Source organism: Saimiri boliviensis, chromosome 1 (assembly GCF_048565385.1).
Source record: "Saimiri boliviensis isolate mSaiBol1 chromosome 1, mSaiBol1.pri, whole genome shotgun sequence".
Taxonomy (NCBI): domain Eukaryota; kingdom Metazoa; phylum Chordata; class Mammalia; order Primates; family Cebidae; genus Saimiri; species Saimiri boliviensis.
Genome location: NC_133449.1, coordinates 262,835,186 through 262,857,147, shown reverse-complemented (window position 1 = coordinate 262,857,147; position 21,962 = coordinate 262,835,186). Strand labels below are relative to the sequence as shown.

General features: G+C 38.0%; 1 long non-coding RNA gene across 2 annotated transcripts in view; it reads left to right on the top strand.

Moving 5' to 3' along the window:
* The first annotated feature begins 224 nt into the window (after positions 1-224).
* The window catches only part of LOC141581273 (uncharacterized), a 32,972-nt gene continuing 11,234 nt past the window's right edge, over positions 225-21,962 (top strand). The window contains exons 1-3 of one of the 2 annotated variants that reach the window (XR_012513842.1): positions 225-389; positions 3,444-3,598; positions 9,417-9,882. This is a non-coding gene — a long non-coding RNA (uncharacterized LOC141581273). Of the gene's footprint in view, positions 390-3,443; positions 3,599-7,032; positions 8,377-9,416; positions 9,883-13,075; positions 13,116-21,962 lie in introns of those variants that run through there. The other variant, XR_012513841.1, reaches the window with a different exon arrangement.

Here is a 21,962-nt window from a genome sequence, read left to right as displayed (position 1 = left end):
ACTGCCGTACCACGTTGTATCTCTCCTGCTCTTCTTAACAACTGAATTTTGACACTGCTCACACCCGGTAGTGGGAACTGTGTTCTCTCTACTTGCATGTGTTTGTCAAGGATGTTAATACTTTGTGATTTTTGAGGTTGACTTACAAAAGTTGATTTTTAACCTTGTTCTCTTGGGATACTCACTGAATCCAGCAACCATCCTGTTAGGTAGCCCAAGCAGCTTGCAGGTAAGTCCATATGGAGAGAATTCGGGTCCAGTCATGAACAGAAACCACTGAACTGCCAGTCAATAGTGAGCCATAACTTGCCAGCCTTGTGACTGAGTCATCTTGGGAGCAATCCTGCAATACCAGTTTAACTGGCCAGCTGATGCTATGTGGAGCAGAGGTAGGAACTTCACAATGATCTCTGTGAAAATTGAAGATACATAAGTGAAATAGACTATTTATTTCTGTTGTTTTAAGCCATGGCATTTTATAGTGATTTGCTATTCAGCAATAAGCAGGTGTCAAATGTTCTTTTGAGTTAATGGAAAACTTACTTTTGAAAACTATTTTCATTGCACTACATTTCTGAATGTTTCCTTCCCATTACACAAGCTAAAAATAACCCAAGAAAAGTTGCCCAGCTCCTGGAAGACTTGCACAAATCTGAAATTTTTGTTTTGTAGTTTCATTCTTATGCTGTTGTATCATAAAATCGTGCTTGTCTGTTTTGACCAGAAACATCCAGGAAAAGGGCAGTTACATTCATTTGCTCTGGACTTGGCTGCAGTAGGATGAATAGGCAAAGTAACCTTTGTACAATAGTTAATGGTTTCCAAGGAATCTATCTGAACATCAGACTGCTGAATTGCTAAAAGTTATCCAACTCCTGTTAATTTTGTAATTGAATAGAGGTTTGATTTAACTTGTGGAATTTTGCTTCTAAGAAACCAGCTTCTTTTAATTCAGAACACATCTCCTTTCAGTATTTCTTGTGTGTCATCTTAATAGATATTTTTAAACATTTGTCTTAAACATTTTCTGTAAAAATGTATTTTTTCTTCATTCTTCTTAGTCTTGCCATGTTCCTGGTCATAAATATCAAGATGATGGTTTCTAGTTATCCAGGCTTATGTGGCTATTTGACAAGCTCATACTATTATCGATGGTTGGGCACAAATTCTCAAGCCTGTAATCCCAGCACTTTGGCAGGCCCAAGCAGGCAGGTCATGAGGTCAGAAGTTCGAGACCAGCCTGACCAACATGGTGAAACCCTTTCTCTACTAAAAATACAAAAAAATTAGCCAGGCATAATGGTGCACACCTGTAATCCCAGCTACTCAGGAGGCTAAGGCAGGAGAATTGCTTGAACCCAAGAGGCAGAGGTTGCAGTGATCTGAGATTGCACCGCTGCACTCCAGCTTGGGCAACAAAGTGAGACTCTGTCAAAAACAAAACAAAACAAAACAAAACAAAAGATTATCAACTACACTGTCCACTCTATATTTTGTCATGGCATTAATAGGCCATATCCTGCAATGCCATTAAATCACAGATATGTTAGGATTCTTATTAACTATTTGATAGAAGTACTTGGACAGGAACTCAGGGAAGTCACACAGGTGAGTTATTCTTTATTGACAAGTAATACTGATAAGTAATTGACTAATTATTATTACTTTCTGTATCTAGGAACACTAAACCCTAGTGTCTAGTGTCACAACTGCCTTAGCCTTGGCCTCTCCCCACCCAATCCCCTGGAAAACAAAACTTGAAACAGTAGCTTGTGTGTGGGTGACTTATTTAGGAAGTGACCCTAGGTAACTGAGATGGGGACTGGAATAGAGTAACATGGAAGGAAGAAAAGCCATGAGTAGTGAGTGGTCTGTTTTCATGCTGCTGATAAAGATGTACCCAAGACTGAATAATTTATAAACAAAAATAAGTTTAACGAACTCAACAGTTCCACATGGCTGGGGAGGCCTCACAATTATGGTGGAAGGCAATAGGTATGATGTCTTACATGGCGGCACACAAGAGAGAATTAGAGCCAAGTGACAGGGGCTTCCACTTAGAAAACCATCAGATCTTGTGAGATTTATTCACTACCGCAAGAACAGTATGGGGGAAACTGATCCCAAGATTCAGTTGTCTTCCACCAGGACCCTCCCAAAACATGGGAATTATGGGAGCTTAATTCAAGACAAGATTTGGGTGAGAACCCAGCCAAACCATATTACCATGGTAAGAGTTATTTATCACATTGGTCACCACTATAGCTACCACTTCTCTGGGAGCTTCTCACAAGAAAGTGTCTCTCAAGGAATAGAAGACAGGGCACTTATCTCTTGATCCATCCTCCATTGGCCAAGGGTAGCCTGTGGTATATTAACTCCCTGGTGCTTCCATGTTTTTTTTGCGTCTAAGCACGAAGTGGTCTTTGTAAGGCTCCTTTCTTGCTGCATCAGAGGAGAACCAGAAAAGGGAGAGAAGTATGTTATGTGTGAAGTCGAGATAATTATTTTCTAGTAACGCCTATGCAAAGGACAGCTTTTATCATGGTAGCTGGGATCTAAGGTAGCCTGAGAGGATATATAACAAAATATCAAAGACATCCAATATCATTCTTATGAGAAAAATAGAGGAGAAAATTTGTTGATATGTTAGAGGTCTCTTTCAAAACAACTTTTTAAAGGCCAGTGTACAAAGAATAGTGCTAGATCCTATTAGTAATACATGAAAGAATCCTGTAAGAGCAGGATCTGGCATATTAAATATCAAAGTTATTTGCGAATTTTAAAATTATATATATATGTATATAAAGAAAACAGATGAAAATAAAGGACTGTTAAAGTATTTTCTAGTTATAACTGGATTATTAGAAAATGTAAGCAGATGTTCACTTTAGTGGTAACTGAAGCTAGAGTAAAATATTTAAAAATGTTTATACGTATTATTGTGTGTATGAGAGGGGGAGAGAGAGAGAGTGAGTTTGGGTGGGTGAGTAAAGATTGACGAGAAAATTGAAGTGTATGAGTCATTAGTCAGGTGAGAAGACCCAGTATAAAGCAGAAATGTATCCAGTCACAATGAGGAAGTTATTAGGAAAAACTGAGGAGCTGTTACTTGTAGTCAAGGCTGGCTACATAAGTTGCAGAGCCCAGTGTAGAGTGAAAATACATGGTCCATTTTTAAAAAGCAGGAAAAAGTTGTGGTTAGAACACAAAAAACTTTTGATTTGTTCTCATAGTCCTGCTCTCAAATAGATTTTTAAAAATTTGCTTTAAGTTTACTCTAAGTATGAAAAAATTAGAATGTCAATCATTAGCTTAAATGTTACCTTTTGTCCTTGTATTGTACAATGCCAATTCTAAAGGTAAATAGCACATTTAAGTCATGTGATATCACCACCAGTACAATTTCTATTTCATGACTTGTCGCTGGTGGCTGTCTCAAGCTGGCTGTAGACACAACTTTGAGCTGGACTTGGGAAGATTGGAAGGAGGCACCTTGAGCATGGGGATTCTCACTGGGCAAGTGCACAGCTTCGCAGGCACCGGGAGTTCTACCCAGTGGGCCGGCTGCTGGACCGATTCACTTAATTTCAGCCAGGTGAGGGGTCTGGGTTTGGGGGGGCAGGCATCTAATCTTTTCATAGTCCAATGACCCAACCTGTGGCAGAAAGATGACCCCCAGGGATCTTCAGACCTCTCCACCTGGATGCACTCAGTATCTGAATCAGGTGTCCTGTATTATTCGTTTATATTAGTTTGGTGGAAAAGTAAGTGCGATTTTTGCCATTAAAAGCAATATTTTAAATTCCTGAATCTTGGATTTGATATTTATCCACATCCAGTTGGCTGTTGTCTGATTTGGCCCATTGTTCTTTCTTTCTTCTTTTTGAGATGAAATCTTGCTCTGTCACCCAGGCTGGAGTGCAATGGCACGATCTTGACTCACTGTAACTTCTGCTACCTCGGTTCAAGCCGTTCTCCTGCCTCAGCCTTTCCAGTAGCTGGCACACCAAAATACAAAAAAACACCCAGCTAATTTTTGTATTTTCAATAGAGAAGGGGGTTCATCATGTTGGCCAGGCTGGTCTCGAACTCCTGACCTCATGATCTTATCTGTGTCAGCCTGCTAAATTTCTGGGATTACAGGTGAACCATCTTTCTAACTTGCGGTGATACTTTTGATCCTTATTCTATGAGGTACGTACTTATCAGTTGTTTTCTCACAGACCTCTCTACGCTTTTTAGGAAGTACCTGTCTTCCTGTTTTACATGGAAAAATTGATGGGCTCCAAAATTTGCTCTTATCCCAAATCACAGTGCTAATTATAATAAATGGTTCTTCTAATTGCAAAGATCTTCCCTAGTTGACAGGCAGTTTGGGCTACAATAGTAATATTTTTATTCCGTTTCAGAAGAGTTATCCATGACAACTGAAGAGCTCTCATTTGCTCTAAGGAGTTGATACCATGTGTTTGGCATTCAATTCTCAATGCTGTACTTAGAAGGACACGAATTCACTGACATCTGTCTAATAGGAATGGTAGATAATTTCGGAAGCAAGGTCTATGAGGAACAGTTTAAATTCATAGAAGAAAAGGAGTTGTGGGAGCCATCTAGCTGATTTTTAAATATTTAAAGACCTGTCCTATGGAAGAGAAATTTGATTAATTCTGAGTGCCCTCAAAGACAGAACTAGTCTTAATGGATAGATGTGTGATGGAGGTAAATTAGCTTAACAGAAAGAAACTGTGGACAGCCGCAGTTGCACAAATGTGATTCATGACATAGGATGTTTTCCCTCACTGGCGGTATTCAGGCTGGAGAAGAATACTTTGTACCAAGGCCACTGCCCCAGATTAAATTTGTCCTACGGTAGTGGAATTGAGAATGAGTAATAGGAAATGGTTCCTAGAGCGTGAAGCACCATTTGTTGCTCTGAGAAGTATTATTTCTTGTTATAAAGTATTGTGTTAAGAAGCACACAGTATCTATATTATTTTTTAGGGCTGCTGTAATAAAGAATCACAAACAAGGTGGCTTCAAAAGACAGAAACTTAATTGTTTCATGGTTCTGGAGGCTGAATGTCCAACGTCAAGTTGTTGGTGGGCCATGCTCCTGAAACCCGTACAGAAGAATTCTTCCTCGCCTCTTCCTAGCTTCTGAAAATTGCCATCAACCTTTGTCGTTCCTTGGCTTTCAGCTGTATCACTCCCATTTCTACCTCTGTTGTTACATGCCGTTCTCATGAGGACGCCAGTCATGTTTGATTAGGGTCTCCCCTAGTGATTTCCTCTTCACTTGACTACATCTACAAACACCCTATGTCCAAACAAGGTCACCTTCACAGGTACCAGAGTTAAGACTTCCAAATATCTTTTTGGAGGACACAATTCAGCCTAAAAGTGTTCCAAGGAGGGTGATATTCTGCACTTTGTTTTTTCCCCTGGCTGTGTCTCTGCCATACTTAATTATCTAAGGAAGACAACTCACCTCCTGGAATTCCAGTTGCTGTTTCTGTAAGATGAGAGCAACGCTTTTCTTTGGCAATGGATCTGTGTGAACAAACAAAATATTAACAAACATGAACTCTAAAAACCTCTCATATGTGGATGCCTTTATTGCAATTCACTTTATATATGTGCATCTCCAAATTATAACTTTTTCTTCTGAGCAAATTAAAGCAAGAAGTGCTTCATTTCTAACACATAGGAAAGTCTCGGTTACCACAGGACAAAAGGCAGGATTGACAATGAGAACATGAAAAACAGCACAGACGGATTTCATTTTGGAGGAGCCTGGGAAAATGAACTTAGTCAACATGATCTAGTCAGTCTACATGAGGAAAAGAAAATGCACACACACATACACACAAATATAATTTACTCTAAAATTTGTGTTCTGATTTGTCACTGTGCAGTCACTTTGTTCTCACATCTTATTGAAAGGCTTTCTGGTGACCTAAATCTGTCATTTTCTCCCAACAGGACCTGTTTTCTATCTTGTCTTTGGGCCCCAGCTACTCTTTAGGCTCACTGTTGATTACCTTCAGTGATAATTTGGGGTGACAGACAACATGTTTCCAAACAAAGGGGATGAATGGTCTGGAATTTGAGAAAAGAATAAAAAAAAATTCAGTCTGAAATTATGCAGACTAGGAGAATGTGTTCTGAAAGGCTTAAAGTAATGGATACAGACCAAGAGTGGCAAAAGAAATCTTGAAAATGAATAAAAAAGAAGAACTCATAAATCCTGATTTTAAAGTATATTTCAAAGCTAAAGCAATCAAGACAGTGTGGTACTGGCATAAGGACAGACACAGAGATCAATGAAATTGAATTGAGAGGCCAGAAATAGACTCTTACATTAATAGCCAATTCATTTCCAACAAATCTGCTAAGATAATATGAAGAGAGAAAGGATGGTCTTTTTAATAAATGGTGCTGGTACAGTGGAATAATCACATGCAAAAGAGTGAACTTGGACATCTAGTTCATGCCATATACAAAAATTAATTCAAAATGGATCACAGACCTAAATGTTAAAAACGTAACTCTATAAACTGTTAGAAGGAAACATGGGACTAAACTTCTGTGACTTTGAATTAGGAAATGGTTTTATTTATTTATAATTATTATTAATATTTTTGATTGAAAAATCACAATTTATACATTGAAGGGGTAGAATGTGATGTTTTGATATATGTACCCAATGTGGCATGATTAAGTCCTATCTATCACCTCAACTACATATCATTTTTTATGGCAAAACATTTGAAATTTACTTTCTTAATTATTTTGAAATATATAAAACATTATTGACTATAGTCACCCTGATTTGCACTAGACCTTAAAATCTATTGCTCTTGTTTATCTGAAACTTTCTACCTTTCGATCAAGACCTCCCCATTCCCTCTCTCTGGGAATTATTACCAAGCCTCTGGTAATAATTGTTCTACTCTCCACTTCTATAAATTCAGCTTGATTAGATTCCACATATAAATGAGTCATGTGGTATTTGTTTTTCTATGCCTAACTTATTTCCCTTAGCATGTTTTTCAGATTTGTCCTTATTGTCACAAAGGACAGTTTCCCCACATCCTTTTAAAGGCCAAATAATATTCCATCGTATATACATAAAGAACTGGTTTTTTTGATACTACATCAGAAGAACAAATGACGAAAGAGAAAAGTAGATAAACTAGACTTTAAAATGTTTTATGCTGCAAATGATACCATCAAGAAAATGAAAGGGACAAGCTTCAGAATGGAAGACAGTATTTGCAAATCATATATTGGATAAGAGACTTGTATCCAGAATACATAAAGAACTCTGACAATTTAATAGTATAAGACAAATAGCCCTATTTTACAAAGGGAAAACTTTCAGTAGACCTTTATCTTAATTAGACATAAAAATGGCAAATAAGCACATGAAAAAATGCTTAACATCATTAGTCATTAGGGGAAGGCAAATCAAAATTACAATGAAGTTCTTTATACTCACTAAATGGCTATAATAAAAAAGATGAACAGTAGAAAATGTTGACAAGTTAGTGGAGAAATTGAAATCCTTATATTTATGGCTGGTGGGACTGAAAAATGGTACATGGTGTCTCATGCCTGTTATCCCAGCACTTTGGGAGGCTGAGGCAGGAGGATCACAAGGTCAGGGGATGGAGACCACCTGGCCAACATGGTGAAACCCTGTCTCTACTAAAAATACAAAAAATTAGCTGGATTTGGTGGTATGTGCCTGTAGTCTCAGCTACTCAGGAGGCTAAGGCAGGAGAATTGCTTGAACCCAGGAGGCTGAGGTTGCAGTGAGCTGAGATTGCACCACTGCACCCCAATCTGGGTGACAGAGTAAGACTCTATCTCAAGAAAAGAAAAATAAATAAAAAATAAAAATAAAATAAATACATAAATAAAAAAGGTGCAGGAGCTTTGGAAAATGGGTTGACAGCTTTTTAAGATGTTAAACGTAGAATTACAGTTTGACTCAGTAATTCTACTCCTCTAAATATACTCAAGGGAATTGAAACATATGTCTGCACAAAAACTTGTGCATGAATGTTCACAGCAACATTATTTGTGGTAACCTCAAACTGGAAATAACACAAAAGGTCTATCAAATGATGAATGGATAAGCAAAGTGTGGAATAGCTATATAATGAAATGCTGTTTGGCAATAAATAGGAATGAAGTGAAACTGACCTTTGAACTGCATGGGTCCATTTATACAAGGATTTTTTTTTCCACTAAATGCAAATTGAAAAATTCAGTATTTATGGGAGGGCTGACTTTTCATATATTCAGGTTCCGCAGAGCTGACTGATGCGAGGAGCTCCTGAAACCAATCCCTGTGTATACCAACAGGTAACTGTATTGACACATTACAACCTGGATGAAGTTTGAAAACATGATGCCAGATTAAAGAAGCCAGTCACATAAAACCATAAATTGAATGATTCTGCTTGTGAGAATGGTCCAGAACAGGCAAATCTACAGGGACAGAAAGTAGATGAGTAGTTACCCAGGGCTGGTGGGAGAGAGGCATGGAGATGACTACAGATGGGAATGGACCTTCTTTTTGGGCAAATGGAAATGTTCTAAAAGTAGATCATGATGCTGTGAATATCCTAAAATCCACTTAATTTTACACTTTCCATGGGTGAACTGTATGGTATATGAATTGTATCTCAGTGAAAGTGTTAAAATATGTTATAGGAGAAAGTACCAGATGGCATGTCCTTTCAATAGAATAGTCAGGAAAGGGGAATGTGAAGAAGTAATATGTAAAGTGAGTTCCTAAAGATGTTTAGGAATTAGTGACGTGAAATGTAAGGAGAAGAATCTAACAGAGGCAACGATGTGGACAAAAGTTGGAAACGTGTTTTGTATTTAAAGCTTGTGGTAAGCAGAATGCTATGAAGGCCCCCATTATCTGCACACTGATGTTCTTGTGCTGAATAATCTGTTTCACTTGAGTGTGGGGGAGACCTGCAACTTGCTTCCAGCCAGTAGAATAAGGCAGAGATGAAGAGATTTTCCAGGTGTGATTCAAGTCCCTTCAGTGTGTCTCGAGTGACTTGAATCAGTTAATTTTGCATTGGTCACAGTGAGATCATCCTAGGTGGGCCTGACTTAATCAGATGCGAGCCTTTCCTAGAAGGACTGGGCTTTCTCTAAGCAGAGAGCATCTCTCTCCATTGCTGACCTTGGAGAAGTAGACTGGCATGCTATGTGAAGACCTGTGGAGAGGGCCATATAGGGAGGAACTAGAGGTGATCTCCAGAAGTGGAATGTTTCAGCCAAAAGCCAGTAAGAAAGCAGGGACTTGGATAATATAGATGCAAGGATATACATTCTGCAGACAACATAAATGAGATTGGAATCTGCTTCTTTCCCAATTACAGATGAAAAAGACCTCAGAGGACACCTTGACTGCAGCCTGGTGAGAACCTGGACAGAGGGTTCAGCTAAAATCCATGGAGTCCCAGGACACACAGATTTTGAGATAACTGTATGTGTGGTTTTAAGCCACTACATGGGCAGTAATTTTTTATGCAGCAAATTAGATAGAATAGTGCTATCAGAGCTTTTAGAATGGCAGGATAGGAAGTGGGAGGATATAGGAGTAAATGAGAATGGAAGGAGAGGTGTTACAGAGGCAAAGTCAGATCAAGGAAGAGCCTATAGTCTATTTTACAAATGAAAGGGAAAGTCATTGCTGTCTTTAAAGCAGTAGATAGGATATGACTTAAATTTTTTTTTTTTCTTTTTTTTGAGACGGAGTTTCGCTCTTGTTACCCAGGCTGGAGTGCAATGGCGCGGTCTCGGCTCACCGCAACCTCCGCCTCCTGGGCTCAGGCAATTCTCCTGCCTCAGCCTCCTAAGTAGCTGGGATTACAGGCACGCGCCACCACGCCCAGCTAGTTTTTTGTATTTTCAGTAGAGACGGGGTTTTACCATGTTGACCACGATGGTCTCGATCTCTCGACCTCGTGATCCACCCGCCTCGGCCTCCCAAAGTGCTGGGATTACAGGCTTAAGCCACCGCGCCCGGCCCTTAAATGTTTTTAAGAGATCTCTCAGAGTATTTTCAAGAGAATGGGTTGGAGATGGGCAAGAAAGGAATTCGTGAGCAATTGAAACACCAAAACGATTACAGTGAAGGGTTTAATTAAATAATAACTTCCAAGGTATAGACGATGAATTAAAAAGCAGGAAAGCTTTGCAGGAACTGAAAAAGTGCAGGATGAAGCAGACGTTAGAGAAGCTGGAAATATTTGGGATTAATTTCTCTGATTGAAACAGTATCCTGGAAGACATGTATGCTTTTTGTTATCAATAATTATTGTTCTTTATCCCTCAAATTGCTTCTTAAAATTTTTTTTTTTTAAATTTTTAGTTTTTATTTTAACCTCAAGTTCCAAGGTATATGTGCAGGATGTGCAGGTTTGTTACATAGGCAAATGTGTGCCATGGTGGTTTGCTGCACCTATCAACCCATCACCTAGGTATTAAGCCCAGCATGCATTAGCTATTTTTCCTAATGCTCTTCCTCCTCCCACCTCACCCCCGACAGGCCCCAGTGTGTGTTTTTTCCCTCCCTGGGTCCATATGTTCTCATTGTTCAGCTCCCACTTATAAGTGAGAACATGCTGTGTTTGGTTTTCTGTTCCTGTGTTGGTTTGCTGATGAAAACAGCTTCCAGTTCCATCCTTGTCCCTGCAAAGGACACGATCTCATTCCTTTTAACGACTGCATTCTATTCCATGGTGTATATGTACTACACTTTCTTTATCCAGTCTATCATTGTTGGGTATTTGGGTTGATTCCATGTCTTTGCTATTGTTCAGACCTTAGACATGCAAAGTTTTTTTCCTACCTTAAAGAGAAAGAAAATAATAAGAAAAAGAGTGGCAAAGAGAAAGCATAACATACAACTGTAATTCTGTTTCCCAACTTTTCCTCCTCACTCCTTTGGCTCATTTACTTTCAAAGACTGAGAGGCACTGCCTTGACTTGTTTTGCAGTCTGCTTTTGCTTTTTCCTCTGAATGGAAAAAAGTGTCTCTCTCTAAAAGAAAAGAAAAGCTGGACGGAGGGAACCTTAACCCATTTACCCTCACTTTTACAAAACAGGTCTAATTGTAGAATAGTGTAATAATCTATACTTTCCTTAGGAGGCCAGGTTTTTCCACTTGGCGGGGGGTATTTCAGCCACGATGTTCAGCAGAGAAAAATGAGCCACTTCTTCAAAGATTGTGTGTCAAACGGGTTCCAATTCTGCAGGATACATTTTAATGGCAACTTTATTTTAGGAAGAGTAGCACTCATCTGAAATCGAATACAAGGGATGCCCGCATCCCCAGTTACTGATTGTAATTGATCGATCTGAGGCATTCCTCAATTAGGGCACTGGATCTGGGGCATTCCCCAGTCAGTACCTTGTAATTTCCTTGTGCCCAAGATGCATGATCATCTTTGGACCTCCCATGTGCTGGACTTAATCACAATACCAGTGTCATGGGTACTCAAACTTACTGCCTGCATGCCTTTAGTGACCACCATAAAGACATGTGGACTGCTGGGATGGATGGTTCCTACCAGCGTGTCCCTGAACCAGGCCAGTGAGGCTTGGGAGATGGGTGCCAATATTCCCTGGCAAAAGTCCAATTAATATAGGCCCGATTATAAAACTGCCCTAGGAGGGTCAACATCTAGGGAGAGACCTCAGAGCACACAATTCAAAGAAGGTGGGACCATGTGGCTGAGGCCGTAACAATGCCCTCAGGACCCGGGCCTCCTCCCCTACCACATTTTCCATGATAGGAAAATGCCCTAAGGGTTGTGGGGCCTGCATTAGCTTTTTGGGCCTAGGACCAGGTTTGACTATGATCTTTTAGATGGAGAAGTTCTGCCATAGGGAGAGCCATTCCTAAGAAAGAGAAATAGTACGTTATTTGATTCTGGCACTATTCAGTTGCATTAGGAAATGTTCGGGTGACACAAAATGCAATGTCCCTTAGCCTTCAGCTGGATTCCCCAAAAGATTCCCCCACTCAGGTCTGACCCCACCAGGGATTTGAACCAGTGACCTCATGGCTGCTGGCCCTACACCTCAACTACCATGCTAATAGGCCACCTGTGCTAGAGGGCTGCCAGGTGTGTCACCCATAGCTGTTGCCTGCAGCCTCTGCTATGTGCCAGAGAGGAAAGCTCACCCCACCCTTGTGGGATCCCGGTTGGCATCTGGATGCCAGAACCACATGTGCATTGGGCTCCCTCCCCACTGATTTGCTCCCACTGGCAGCGCTGGCAAGCGTGGCTGCTGCACACCTGGTAACTTGGCCCAGAGAGACAGCAGAGGGATAGAGAGGTAGCAGAGAGCAGACAGAGAAAGAGTTTGTCAGTCTTCCTAAATTTGGTCTTTGATTATTTATTAAGAAGTTATCAATCCATTTAATAAATACTTGAACATTGTTTTGTCTTACCTATGTTCTAGGTTCTGGAGTAAACATGACAGAGTTGCTACCAGCCTCTGTAAAGTTTCTTTTTTAACTTTCCCATAGAGGAGACAGGTGACAACAAAAACATGTGTATCTTTGTGTAAGAAAAAATTGTATTTGGTAATGTAACAAAGAAAACCAAAGCGAAGTATGAAAGTGTAGAATAATGGTGGGGAAGTGCTATTTCAGGTCTATTCCTATTTGAGGAACATGCTGAGCAGATACAACAATGAAGTTGTTACTGAAGCACCAGGAGTTCCGTCTGGGACCTGATGCTCACTGCACAGAAAGTCAATCACTAAGACAATGATTATTGCCAAGGAAGAAGGTTTTAATTGGGTGCTGCAGCCTAGGAGATGGGAGCTAAGTCTCAAATGCATCTCCCTGACTGACTAAAACTAGGGGTTTAAATAGCAGGGAAGAAATATAACAGTGTGTAAAAAAACAGGAACTAGGGAGGAGCAAGGAAGCAATCATAATGAATGAGGCTCTGGTATCTCATTTTCTGGATGCTATGACCTGGTGAGTTTCTGTTATTTGATACTTTTTTTTTTTTTGCAGCCTAAAGGTCATTTCCTGAGGAACAAACAGATAAAACAATGTAAGTTTCAAGCTTCAAAACCAGAGGGCTAATTTCTCAGTTTATCCAAAGAAACATTTATAGGACTACTATTGGGTCGATTTCAAAGTGAGGGCCTTAACTGAGCAAAAGCTTTGTTACAAATTATGAGGACCAGGTGGTAATCTGTGGGAAGTAAGATTAGAGAAGCTAGAAAATGGCCAGGTCAATAGAACCCTCAGTCCCAACCTGTTTAAATATGTTTCTTCATATTTCAGTGCATAAAATTTAATCTATTTGACTTGGCATGTAAGGTTCCTCACTAGCTCTCTTCTTTGCTGTTCTCCAACTTTATCTTTCGTAGTCCCGTTACACAAATTCTTCACATCAGCCTAACTTAACCATTCTTCAAACCACCAAGGTGCTTTCATTGCATTGCTGCCAGAATGTTCTCCCTCCACCAACCAATATCTCCTATTCAAAGCATATTCATCCTTTAATGTCTAGTTCAAGAATCCACATCACCTAAAACGGAAAGTCCCCCTTCTCTGTGCCATGTATAATGTTACATCTTCTTTACTGGAGACTTTGTGTGTCTGTGTGTGGGAATATTACATCTTCTTTACTGGAGACCGTGTGTGTGTGTATATCTTTCCTGTGGTACAGTACAAGTTCATAGAGGCTCACTGCACACCACACCTTTGTATTGTCTTTCGTGTCTGGAATAGAGCCTTACAGAAATTGAAATATAATTTAAAGGTTATTTGAGAATCAGATGTTATAGATTTGGAAGAAAAATGATTTCACTATACTTGTAAAGTTGCATTTATTCACTTCTTCAGGATCAAATGGTATAATGGATGTAATCCTATATTATAATTTACTTCTATATTGTGACTTACTGATACTCAGTAAATGCTTATCATACGAGTGAAAGAATGCCATAGGAGTGGTAGGAAGAATGGTCTATGTTGTTTTCCAAGTGTGGTAAATTCTCATATCCTTGAGCAAGAAACATTCGAATTGCTTTTCATTTGGAAGACTACATTGTGTAAAATAATTCATCAATTATGAACCTCCCACTCTAAACAATGAAACTATAAAACAATATCTATCTTAATGTAACACATATTTATTTTAAGAATTCTCTCCAGTGCGCTCACAAGGCTTTATCAGTATTATGCTGACAAGGAAATTGTATAGCTTGTTAGAAGCACACTTAGGAAATTAGAATTGATTTTACCTCAAGGCCTTTGCAAATTCATTTTCCAAGACCTACTATAATTTTGATTCTCCAGAGTAATTCAAGTAGCTTTTTACCCATTTTCTCTTTTTGTTTTTTTTATCTTATTCTTATTCCTTTCTGTTTTCTTTCAACTTTTGAGGGTTTTTTGTTGTTGTTGTTGTTGTTGTTGTTGCTTTTTAAAAATATGCACTGTAGTCCTCCTTTATCCAGTGGGAGGATAAGTTGCAAGACTCCAGCGGATGCCTGAATCTTTAAATAATACTGAACCTAATGATTGTCAGTCCAAACATGTTCCTGTTCCTGTCTTCCATCCACAAATTTAACCCGTTTCATCTTACCTAAGCACCCTATCACACACTGTGACCGTAACATTGACAGCAAAACTATCGCACGTCTTTTTTCTTCTTCACAATTTCATGTAGAGATTTGTTCTTAGCATAGATCTTAGCAAACTTAGCATATTATTTTTAATTTTCCCATTAAGTTGAAATTTTCACCTTTTCACTTAAAGAGGAGCACTTTATGGTTTCTCTTTGGCATATCTGAATTGCCAGCACTACTTCTCCTGGGATTTGTGGCCACTGTGACACCAGTATGAGGATAGTCGATCTGGTAACTGAGATTGCTACTAAGTGCTTCACAAGTGGAGAGCATCTATACTGTGGATAAACTGAACAAAGACATGATTCTTGTTCTGGAAGAAATCGAATGACATGGCATGAGATTTCATCATGGTACTTAGAACAGCGTGCAAACTAAAACTCAGAAATGGTTATTTCTGGAATTTTTTTATTTAATATTTTTGGATCATCATTGGCCTCAAATGAAATCACTGAGGGTGAAACTGTGGATAAGGCAGGGATTACTGTACTAACTTTAAAGGTCTAAATTATGATACAGATCTGTTTGTTTTAATATCCCTAAAATAATATTAATTACTTAATAATGTTTTATTTAATGTTATTTAATAATAATTTTAATTTAATAACAGTGTTAATATCCATAAATAATACTAACTGAAATACAGAGATTCAGATTAAGGAATATGACACCAAAATGATAATAATGTTTTTATGTGAATAGTTTTTTATCATATCATAAGATACCATAATTACAATTGCCATGGTGTACTTCTTTGCATGCTTGTGCATACTTTACTTAAGCAGTTCCTATTTTAAGGATCATATTTCTGGTTTAAAAAGAATTCATATCTTCCACCAACAGATGCTTCCATGAAATGATTTTGCAAGAAGTGTTGAGCACTTAAGGATGCCACAGAACCCAATTCCAAAATAACTGGTGTAGAATTCAACATTTTGATAAATAACCACGTCTCTTTTATTTTGAAGAGAATATAAGTTTATCTTAAACCTATTATCTTAAACCTCTTATTTTGAAGAGAATGTAAGTTTATCTTAAAGTGTGTAATTTGGAATCTGGATTTGTTGAATCTATTTTCATGCATACCACTGTGATGGTTAATTTTATGTGTTAACTAGATTGGGCTGAGGCATGCCTGCATATCTGATAAAATACTATTTCTGTGTGCTCCTGTGAGAAAGATCAGTCCTCACAAATGTGGGCAGGTATCCTCCAATCCACCAAGGACCAGAGTAGAGCAAAAAGGCGGAGGAAAGGCAAATTCTCTCTCTCTCTGTGAGCTGGGATAGCCATCTTTTGTCCACAGACGTTGGAGCTCTAGATTCTCAGGCCATCAGGCACTGAATTATACCACAGGATTACCTAATGTTCCAGCTTGTGTACAGCACACAGTGGGACTTCTTGGCCTTTCTAATCACATGAGCCAATTCCAATAATTACATATCTCTTTATTTATATATTTCTATATGTCCTATTTGTTCCACTTTTCTAGAGAATTCAACTATCCCTAGGTAGTTTCTGAGAATCAAGTTTAATGCTATTGAATGGTTTGAAAAGATAGTTTTATAGATATTTGTCTTTTTCTTCTTCTTTTTTTTGAGACAGAGCCTGGTTCTGTTGCCAGGTTGGAGTGCAGTGGCACAATCTCAGCTCACTGCAACCTCCGCTTTCTGGGTTCAAGTGATTCTTCTGTCTCAGCCTCCCAAGTAGCTGGGACTACAGGCATACACCACCACACCCAGCTAACTTTTTGTATTTTTAGTGGAGATGAGGTTTCACCATGTTGGCCAGGATGGTCTTGATCTCTTGACCAGGATGGTCTTGATCTCTCCATCTGGCTGGGCCTCTCAAAGGGCTGGGATTACAGGTGTGAGCCACCGCACCTGGCCCCTACTTTTTCTTTTTTTTTTTTTCAATTTGACTACATGCCACAATGATCACCTTGAAGGCTCAACGCTCTTGGCTATACATAAGCCTATGGAATGTTTATTATTGATGGAGAGTTTTAATAATGTAGTATTCTGGAGTAGTCAAACTAAAGTTAATGTGGACCTCCTTCAAGAGAGGCCAAAATGTAGGAAAGGGAAGAAGACAGGAAAGATGCAGACTTTACTGTCATTTAAGAGTTGCTGAAATAAATTTTGATATAAATAGCTCTTCAAAGTTGTAGGGATAGGCAGGAACAATATTTTAATTTTTTATTTCATCAGGGCTATAAATAAAACTATGCCTTTGCATAAACTTCAAAGCACAAAATTTCTAAAAACATTCAGAAAAGATGACTTTCATTGAAATAGAATCTACAGAAATTAATGTTTTAATTGGACTTTGACAAATTATAGGCAGCAGTGCCTCACAGGCAAATTGATTTTTTAGATCTTTATTTTCTTGCATTAAAATAACCACACATAAAATGATTATAGGATAATTAATAATGAACTACTGTGAAATAAAAGGAAAACTTTTATCTTTGAAATTTTTCTCAATTCTCTAATACCAGGAATATTTGCATTTTGAATGAAATCTTAAAACATATTGTCATAAAAAAGCAATAAAACATGTTTACTGCCCTTAAGAGTATGTAAAACAAGCTAGGAGCAGGGAAATAAGTCAATGTTATTGATTTTTTCCGCTAATTATTACTGTTTTTGTTTAAATTCAGATAAGGGTATTATAGAACACATCTCACAGAAAATAGTTCAATGCTATTATTTTGCTTTTGTTTAAATTTTATGAACAATCACCACAAATTGGAAAATCCTGTCTGATGCCATTTAATTATGGTGAGAAACATACTTTACATGTTTCAGTTTTGAATTATTAGTGTTGAGTCCGTAAAGATCTCACATTGTTGCTAAAGCATAACTTGTGATAGCAATCATTCCCTAATCAAAACTGAATATTTTGACGCTAGGCAGTTTATAATTTAATGCAAAAGTTATATTAAAAATGAATAGGATAACTCAGACAACTGTGGAAGTTTTCAAAATCTAGAAATTTGACAGTATATGGATAGAATGCTCAGTAATTATTTTTATTTTTTTATGTCCTTATGGATTTTTAAAATGTTGAGGTAAACATCAGGTATAAAGTTATATTTCCTCTCCTCCACAAACTAAATGTCCTTTTAGTTGATGGGTTTGCTTTAGATAATGATAACTCACATATATGATGTATTTGCATGAGATCTTAAGGTTCAGATAATTATAGGCACCTGAGCTATGCACTGGGCTCACAAAACGATTTGTAAAACTATCAAAAATAGAAGAGGCAAATGAAAAGTTATAAATAAACTGAATCTCCATATTCATCACTAGGATCAACCAGACTAAGTCATTTTTCCTGGATACGTTTAGGCCAAATAGATATGAAATGGTGGGATTAGACTGAAAAATGTTCTGTTTTAATCCTAAGAGCACACACTTACGTCAGTTAAGTAATTTAGTTATGACCATTACATCATTAGCTTCAGGGAATTGCTATTTTTTGTTTCAGTTCTATTCTAGTCTGAGTTACACAATTATTGTACTGTATTGAAGCAATTTTAATTTCAACAAGCCTATGTGAAAGTTTTGTTTTAGAGTTAAATAGAATCTTTATTTTGCATCGCTATGATAGTGGGTGGAGGGAAGCTATAAAATGATATCTCAAACAAATCTAATTTCAGTTTGTGATAAGAAGATGTGAACTGCAGCCAGAAGCTTGGACTTTTAGCTTAAAGTCTACCTCATTCTACTTGTTTGGCTATGGAAATCACTTACCCTCACACATTTCTGTTACTTCATCTATCAGAGGGCAAGAATATTAGCTACCCACTCATAGACTACAGATTGCTCGAGGGCAGAGACTTGTTTATCTTCAAGAATTTTTCCTTAGTGTCTTTTATGGTGCTGGGCACTGGTAGATATAAAAAAAAGTTGGTTAAGCCTTTAATACCTAAATAAAACTGAAGTACTAGGTGTATAAATTATTTTAAAATATAAGTATTAAATAATTATAATATTATCAAAAGTCATGTGTATATATATTACAGAGACAGTTATCAAATAAGTTTGATTCCTTGGGTGAAATTTGAGAAGTTAGCAGTATGTTTTAGTCGAAATATCACTGTACGGCCATCCTTCGGTATCCATAGGAGATTGGTTTCAGGACCCCATGGGTGTCAAAATCCAAGGATGCTCAAGACCCTTAAATAAAATGGTGTAGTATTTGCATATAACCCATGCACATACTCCTGTATACTCTAAATCATCTCTAAATCATATATAGTAAAATGCTATGTAAATGTTTGATATACTGTATTATTTTTAAATTTGTGTTTTTTATTGTTGTGGTTTTAAAAACTGTGTTAGAATATTTTCGATCAGCTGTTAGTTGAAGCTGCAGGTGTGGAACCTGCTGATAAGGAGGGCCGACTGCACTCGGAAGACCCGGGGTGCCAAAACGGCCTATCCACCGGAGTCATGAAAACATGGAGTTTCCTGAATGAAATTATTCTACAACGTATTACAATTTATCTTTGTCATTTTATGGATGAATAAATTTTTCCATCATTCGAGAGCTCTTAATACCCATATCTCCTGCTTCCTTCTCCAAGCTCTTCCTTCCCTCACTTGGCCAAGACCCCAATGAGACTAACTGGAGGTCTTCTTTTGGAGCTTGAGTTAGGCAATCACTAGACTTTCTTAGTATTATGGTTTGCAGATAATTTAAAGAGAAAAAGAATCTTTCTTTGTTGGTTTTCACTAATTATTCACATCCCTAGTAAATTAAACCAAGACTTAACTCAGCACCTGGATGGATGGATACTTGTTTTCATCTTGCCAGTAATTATTTCTCCATAAAAAAATGAACAACAAAGCAACAACTCCATGATACATTTAAAGCAAGAAATAGAACACTTAATTTTGATTCAATGATTTTCCAACAGATCTGTTAGTTTCTCAGGTTCAGACTCATCCTAGTTTTTTCACAAGGGCCTCGGCTTTCTGAGAAATACATATTGTGTACTGATGTATATTTTAGTGAGGCAGTGGGAGGCTTACTCGTTATTTTGTTTCTCGTTTATCTGTGTAGTTGGGAAGGCAATAAATGGAAAGGTGAGTCAGAAAGACAGGGTTTTAATCACTGTCAAATCTTACTTGGAGACATTTAAGCAAGAAACTCTGTAGGCTGGTTTTATTACCTATTCTGAATCTCAACCTGAGGTCCCCAAACCCCTCTGACTTCTTTAGGACATAAGAGGAATCGGAACACTTTATTACATTTTAAATAAAGCTTAATTGAGGTCAGTTATGCCTCCCTCCATTAGGACACATGGTCTGAAATAAAACATTTCTTTACTTTTAATGACAATAATAGCAGCTTAATGTAGTCCCACAAGTTGTCTTATGCTGAGTAGCTATACTGATTGAAAGTCATTATGTGCATTAAATTATTTAGGTAATAAATATAGTTTGTTAATAATCAATAAACAATCTTTTAAAGCAAAAGGCTTTGGGAGAAACAAGAAAGACTATATTTCTGGTAGGATCAAAGATGAGAAGACCTTGCACTAGGTCATTTCTAGAGTGTTTCCAGCTCTAGGAGTCTAAGCCAGGGATTGGTGAACTTTTCCTGAAAGGGTCAGATAGTATGCATTTCAGATTCTGTGGGTCAAATTGGCTCTGTCACAACTACTGTTTTGCTGCTGTAGTGTGAAGACAGCCACAGAGAATATGTACATGAATGGGTTTGTTTGTGTTTTAATAAAACTTTACTTACAAGGACAAGTAGTAGGCGAAAATTAGCCAGCAGACTAGTTTATTGACATGTGTTTTCAGTGATCCTTGAAACTCTGGGATTGTTCACTCATCAAACAAAGGAATATAGAGACAGAAAGATAAACAGGAAGAAGTCTGTTTTGTGTCTATTAAAAGCTTGTGCGTCTGCTTCCTGTTCCAGGTACAAAGATAATAAAATTACTCAATATCAATTATATTTTAAGGTTTTAAAAACTATTTTAAATAATTGAGGTTCTCATGGTACTCTGTTTGCTGCCGTAAGGTCAAGTCTAGATTCATCCTGGCCATTGTTGAGAATATATTTTTATTTATTCCAAAGAGCATGTTGCAGGGCTCCAAGCTGAGCTCTCCTTTTGAGATTCCTAACTGAGGCAAGTAGAAGACTCAATACTATGGACAGAATGTCCCAGAAGATTCGTTTTGCTTTCTAAGGCAGAAGCTCCTAGCTGTGACTAAACATGTAGGTTATCTTTCTTCATGTTTACCAGAACTTCTCATTTGCCACTGCAATCCAGACTACCTGGATTACATATTTATTTTCTGGTCTTTTGCAGCTAGTTATGATTCTGTGTCTATACTGTGACCAATGGGATTTGAAGAAAAGTGTTATGTATAAGTTTAGAGAAGTGTTCTGGAAGGGAGGTGGGGTGCTCTTCTTTCTCCTTCTTCCTATTGGTTGAAATGTAGACACAATGGCTGCAGTTCCAGCAGCTACAGTGGACCACGAGGAGAAAGCCACATGTTGAGGATGACAGAGTTGCAAGGTGACAGGAGCTAGCATCCCTGGTGATGAATAAAGCTCAAGGCTTTTTTTAAGTGAGAAAAAAATCAGTGTCTAGTTTTAAAAAATCATGAGATTTTCTTGCTTTAGAACAGAATTCTAATAGAAACATCTACTTTCCCTCAAAAAAAAAAAGTTATTTTAGGCATCACTTTAGAAATTAACACTCATCTAGACCTGGAGAAGCCCCTACATCCTTTCTGATGTGCATAGCACTGGAATTGTCGGTTCATTTCTAAGTCATTAGCATAGGTCGGGACTTTTCAGCAGTCAGCCCTGTGACTTGGGATAGAGGCAGGATGAAGAAGAGACTAGTCCACTTCAGCATGTCTCTCAGTGGCATTAACTTCTTTCATGACATCTACAGGGTTAGGTTGGATTGGGATAAAATATGTGAGGTAAGGCCATTTCATTCTTCTTGTGAAGACATTTATCCAGCTATAGGGTTTAGAAGAAAGCTAGTCCTTCCATGGATTCTGTGAGATTTCCTCCTCAGTTTGCTTGATATCTTAGTTTTTCCTAGTTTTAATAAATATCTTCTTTGGTATGCAAATGTTGGTATTCTTTTTCCCTGAGGAAGTTCTCAACTTCCTACTGCTTTAGTCCAAGAATTACTCATAGTGGGGAGGCCATTATCAACATATGGGTCAGCATCCTGGTCTATATTTCTGTTGGTATCACAAATGGACTGCTCTTCT